Source organism: Fistularia commersonii, unplaced genomic scaffold, assembly GCF_037954325.1.
Source record: "Fistularia commersonii isolate RoL2024-O1a breed Wild unplaced genomic scaffold, RoL_Fcom_v1.0 HiC_scaffold_42, whole genome shotgun sequence".
In the NCBI taxonomy this organism is placed as follows: domain Eukaryota; kingdom Metazoa; phylum Chordata; class Actinopteri; order Syngnathiformes; family Fistulariidae; genus Fistularia; species Fistularia commersonii.
In genome coordinates, this window is record NW_028234000.1 from 535,001 (window position 1) to 541,784 (window position 6,784).

The window sequence follows — 6,784 nt, forward strand, 5'->3', positions numbered from 1 at the left end:
CACTAACAACACTGAGCATCACACCTTCAATTTCCAATTTCAGACTCATAAGTCTATCTGACATTCTTTTCACCTCTAGGACGTTCCTTACAAACTCCTCCTTCAAGATGACTCCTACTCCATTTCTCTTCTTGTCAGCACCATAATAGTATAACTTAAAGCCTGCTCCTAAGCTTCTAGCCTTACTACCCTTCCACCTGGTCTCCTGGACACACAGTATATCCAGCTTCCTTCTCTGCATCGTGTCCATCAACTCTCTACCTTTTCCTGTCATAGTCCCAATATTCAAAGTCCCTACTCTCAGTCCCAGGCTCTTTCCTTTCCTCCTCTCTCTCTGCTTCCGAACACGCACTCCTCCTCTTCTTCTTCTTCTTGTTCTTCGACCCACAGTAGCCCGATTTCCATTAGTACCCTGTAGGTCATCAGTACCAATGGCGGTCGTTGTTAACCCGGTCCGCGACCCATCCGGTATGGTATAGTTATGGTTGACTCGCATGTTTGGTTTTGGCAAACGTTTTACGCCGGATGCCCCTCCTGACGCAACCCTCTGCATTTATCCGGGCTTGGGACCGGCACAGGGAGACACTGCTCCGTGCCCCCCCCCCCCCCCCCCCCCCCCCCCAAAGGCAGGCTTGGAGAGACACGGGCCAGTGCCGCCCTGAGGCTGCATTACCCTCTCTTTCTTACATTTATTATAAAAATATGCTTATCTTCCTTTTAGCTCATCACACATGTCTTTATGATTTTCAGTCCATGCCTCAGCCGGCCTGAAGCTCCACTGATGCGCATGTGCGGATGCCTCTATCTAGCGGACATAAAATAAAGACAATCATTCAAATGTGAATGAGTCGGCGTGATGCTCCGGGATGTGTGGAGCTCAGGGAGCTCCACGAGTGAGGGAGTTAAGTTAGGGCGGGGGTGCAAGTAGGCTCTAGGATTCCCCGAGTCGGGGCGAGCGATGGGTTTAGAGGCGTATCGCATTGAAGATAATGGCCGCATATCCTTCTTGGACTTTTCTAAAGCCTTTGACTCGGTCGAACATCCATTTATCATAGCAACGCTCGAACATTTTGGATTTGGTTAAATATTCAGGAATGTGATCCGTGGGCTCTATGAGAATATTCATAGCTGTGTCACCCTGCCAAGCGGCACCACTCCGAGCTTCCATGTTGATGTGGGAATACCCCAAGGTTGCCCCATCTCACCCTATTTATTTATAATTGCTACCGAAATGCTAGCCGTTTATGTTGAAAAGAGCAACGATATCCAAAAGTTAGACGTGCTGGGGACTGAAATTGTTATTAGCCTGCTGGCAGATGACACAACCTTAGTTTTGAAAAATGAACATCAAGTCCCAATAAGTGCCGAAAACAACCAAAACATTCTCCAAGGCTTCAGGATTGTCATTAAACTTAAAGAAATGCAAACTTCTTGCGCTGCATGACTCGCCACTAAAGGAAATCAGCGATGTTTCCATGAAATCAGAAATAAAATACTTGAGCATTTTCCTATCCAAGGACCAAACGTTAAATCAATCCAGGAACATTGAATCTAAACTGAATCAAAGTAAAGCTTAATTCTAATATATGGCTCCAGAGAGATTTATCAATATTAGGCCGGATATATTTGACTAAAATGGATGTGTTTATCCAGATGTATATACCCAGCGTATTCCAATGCTGCTCCAAATCAACTCGTAAAATCTGTTAACCAAATCAATTTCAACTTTATCTGGAGGAACAGACCACACCATCTAAGAAAAATCACATATGGTGAAAGAAACAAGTGAAGGAGGGCTGAAAGTGATAGAGTCGGACTGCTTGAATGGGACATTGAAGGTGAACTGGTTGAAATCCTGGATCAAACCTCATCGTTCTTTCTGGTATTGTACTCCAAACTACTTATTCAACAAAGTCGGCGGCCTGAGTCTTCTGCTTATCTCTGACTTGGATATCAACAAGATTCCTGTCAAATGTTCAGAGTTCCATAAACAAATATTATTATACTGGAAAATGATATACGTACACAATTTCTCACCACACAGTATAATAGTTTGGAACAATCGATATGTACTGCATGGCAACAAACCTCTGTTTTACAAGGAATGCTTTGAGAAAGGTATATGGTCGATAATTGACTTGATGGATGACACTAGCAGTCCTCTGGACAATGAGCAGTTCTGTACTACACACAGATTCAAGCCTCCCATATTAGAGTTGCTAAAGTTACGAAACGCACTGCCTCGACAATTTGTATTCCTGACCAAAAATATAATGACGCACCGAACCGTACAACCACAGTTACCCCGACTATCACTCCAGGGAATCTCAATTGTGGACAGAAAGCGCGGCAACTCCTTTATTAGGAAATGTTTCACAGGAAACTTATTCCCTGGACGTCAAAAAAAAAAAAAAGGATATTTTAAATAAATTTGATGAGGAATCGATTGCCACGCTGCGAACCATGTATCTGACTCTACCCATACCCCCAAGGCAAAAGAGACCCACTTCAAAATTATGACTGACATCTACCCATCTAAGGAATTATCGAGGGTACGCTTTAATTTTGAAGATAATATTTGTACATTTTGTGAAGACAACATTGAAACCACTGACCATATATTTTTTCTCCTTCTCATTCCATCGTCACCAGTTTCCTTCTCAAAAGATGATATAACATTCTGTTTACTTATAAGCAACATAACAGATGAACTCTGTGTCAATGTTCTTTTAGGCCTGGCCAAGTTCTTCATTCACAAGAACAGAATGCAAAAATGCTCCCCAAATTTTAATGTCTTCATAAACGATTTTGAAATATAAAAAAAAAAAAAAAAAAAATCCTTAAAACTTATGGAAAAATCCAAAAACTAAAAAATATAGTTACCCATGTCCGAGGTTCCTTTTTTTTTTGGTAAAAAAAAAAAAACAAAAAAAAAAAAACAACTTGATTACATGTTACATTCCCCTTGCAATTTTTTTTTTTTTTTTTCGTTTTAATTTCTTATTTGTCTATCTATTGATTTAATTACTTCCTTTTAATTTCTTTTTTTGTCTCGCACTGTAAATTTCTCACAAACCTGTAACACTATTAACTTCTCATTACATACAGAACAAATGTCCTGATGTCCGTTGCTTCCTCATCCCTGGTTGTTTCATTGACATTCAGTTCTACCTTGCTATGTTTATTTGTACATTTGTATATTTGGGTGTACTATTTATGTTCAATTAAAAACAGTTTGATGTCTGAGATTCCTTGTGAACCGCCAACTTAATTACATGTTATATTCCCCTCACAATTTTTTTTTTTCGTTTTTAATTTTATTTTTCTATCTATTTATTTAATTATATCCTTTTAATTTTCTTTTTTTGTCTAGCATTAAAAATTTCTCGCAAACCGTTAACACTATTAACTTCTGATTACTTACACCACGAATGCGCTTATGCCCCCCCACCCCCCGCTTTTTCCGTACGGTGGCAGACACTGAGATCGAAAGCAAATGGGTGTCATTGAAATGCAGTAACAGGGTGATAACAGCCGTGTTCGAAGTGTGTAGGGGCTTATAGGAGAGCAGAAGCACGTCACGCAATTCACCTGAGTTCGGAGGATCGGGAGTACCAGGGCCCATAGCGGAGAAGCGGAAGAGCGGAGTTATGTGTCTCTTCTCAAAGGCGGGGAAGCTGGGGGGCAGCAGGACCCCTTAGACCGGCTAATGTGAGCCTTCTCCGGACATAGATCACCCGGACTTATGACTGGAGCTCCCGGACCTCTGGGCACACACATATGTGAATGAGTGGATGAGCTAATGTTGGTTTGGTTGTGGATACGTTTCGGCCAATGCTATCAGCACAGCTATGATTATCCCCAGAACGTTGAGAACGAGCTCCCGGAACTCCAGACATGCGTATATAAAAGAGTGGAATTAAGGTGTGTGTGTGTGTGTGTGTGTGTGTTTGTGTGTGTGTGTGTGTGTGTGTGTGTATACGTGTGGGACAGAAGTAATGTTGGGGACAGAAATTGTTATTAGCCTGCTGGCGGATGACACAACCTTAGTTTTGAAAAATGAACATCAAGTCCCAATAAGTGCTGAAAAAAACCAAAACATTCTCCAAGGCTTCAGGATTGTCATTAAACTTAAAGAAATGCAAACTTCTTGCGCTGCATGACTCGCCACTAAAGGAAATCAGCGATGTTTCTATGAAATCAGAAATAAAATACTTGAGCATTTTCCTATCCAAGGACCAAACGTTAAATCAATCCAGGAACATTGAATCTAAACTGAATCAAAGTAAAGCTTAATTCTAATATATGGCTCCAGAGAGATTTATCAATATTAGGCCGGATATATTTGACTAAAATGGATGTGTTTATCCAGATGTATATACCCAGCGTATTCCAATGCTGCTCCAAATCAACTCGTAAAATCTGTTAACCAAATCAATTTCAACTTTATCTGGAGGAACAGACCACACCATCTAAGAAAAATCACATATGGTGAAAGAAACAAGTGAAGGAGGGCTGAAAGTGATAGAGTCGGACTGCTTGAATGGGACATTGAAGGTGAACTGGTTGAAATCCTGGATCAAACCTCATCGTTCTTTCTGGTATTGTACTCCAAACTACTTATTCAACAAAGTCGGCGGCCTGAGTCTTCTGCTTATCTCTGACTTGGATATCAACAAGATTCCTGTCAAATGTTCAGAGTTCCATAAACAAATATTATTATACTGGAAAATGATATACGTACACAATTTCTCACCACACAGTATAATAGTTTGGAACAATCGATATGTACTGCATGGCAACAAACCTCTGTTTTACAAGGAATGCTTTGAGAAAGGTATATGGTCAATAATTGACTTGATGGATGACACTGGCAGTCCTCTGGACAATGAGCAGTTCTGTACTACACACAGATTCAAGCCTCCCATATTAGAGTTGCTAAAGTTACGAAACGCACTGCCTCGACAATTTGTATTCCTGACCAAAAATATAATGACGCACCGAACCGTACAACCACAGTTACCCCGACTATCACTCCAGGGAATCTCAATTGTGGACAGAAAGCGCGGCAACTCCTTTATTAGGAAATGTTTCACAGGAAACTTATTCCCTGGACGTCAAAAAAAAAAAAAAGGATATTTTAAATAAATTTGATGAGGAATCGATTGCCACGCTGCGAACTATGTATCTGACTCTACCCATACCCCCAAGGCAAAAGAGACCCACTTCAAAATTATGACTGACATCTACCCATCTAAGGAATTATCGAGGGTACGCTTTAATTTTGAAGATAATATTTGTACATTTTGTGAAGACAACATTGAAACCACTGACCATATATTTTTTCTCCTTCTCATTCCATCGTCACCAGTTTCCTTCTCAAAAGATGATATAACATTCTGTTTACTTATAAGCAACATAACAGATGAACTCTGTGTCAATGTTCTTTTAGGCCTGGCCAAGTTCTTCATTCACAAGAACAGAATGCAAAAATGCTCCCCAAATTTTAATGTCTTCATAAACGATTTTGAAATATAAAAAAAAAAAAAAAAAATCCTTAAAACTTATGGAAAAATCCGAAAACAAAAAAATATAGTTACCCATGTCCGAGGTTCCTTTTTTTTTTGGTAAAAAAAAAAACAAAAAAAAAAAAACAACTTGATTACATGTTACATTCCCCTTGCAATTTTTTTTTTTTTTTTTTCGTTTTAATTTCCTTATTTGTCTATCTATTGATTTAATTACTTCCTTTTAATTTCTTTTTTTGTCTCGCACTGTAAATTTCTCACAAACCTGTAACACTATTAACTTCTCATTACATACAGAACAAATGTCCTGATGTCCGTTGCTTCCTCATCCCTGGTTGTTTCATTGACATTCAGTTCTACCTTGCTATGTTTATTTGTACATTTGTATATTTGGGTGTACTATTTATGTTCAATTAAAAACAGTTTGATGTCTGAGATTCCTTGTGAACCGCCAACTTAATTACATGTTATATTCCCCTCACAATTTTTTTTTTTCGTTTTTAATTTTATTTTTCTATCTATTTATTTAATTATATCCTTTTAATTTTCTTTTTTTGTCTAGCATTAAAAATTTCTCGCAAACCGTTAACACTATTAACTTCTGATTACTTACAGCACGAATGCGCTTATGCCCCCCCACCCATCCCGCTTTTTCCGTACGGAGGCAGACACTGAGATCGAAAGCAAATGGGTGTCATTGAAATGCAGTAACAGGGTGATAACAGCCGTGTTCGAAGTGTGTAGGGGCTTATAGTAGAGCAGAAGCACGTCACGCAATTCACCTGAGTTCGGAGGATCGGGAGTACCAGGGCCCATAGCGGAGAAGCGGAAGAGCGGAGTTATGTGTCTCTTCTCAAAGGCGGGGAAGCTGGGGGGCAGCAGGACCCCTTAGACCGGCTAATATGAGCCTACTCCGGACAGAGATCACCCGGAGTTATGACTGGAGCTCCCGGACCTCTGGGCACACACATATATGAATGAGTGGATGAGCTAATGTTGGTTTGGTTGTGGATACGTTTCGGCCAATGCTATCAGCACAGCGATGATGAGTTCAGGTGTGTCTGTGTGTGTTTGTGTGTTTGTGTGTGTGTGTGTGTGTGTGTGTGTGCGTGTGTTTGTGTGTGTGTGAGAGTTTGTTTTTGTGGGTTGGGGGGGGTTCCCGCGGACACGGAGTACCAGGGCCTGGAGCGGATGAGGTGAGGAGCGGAGGAGAGCAGAAGCCCGGACCGTGATTCGCTTGTGTCCAGCGGTTCGGG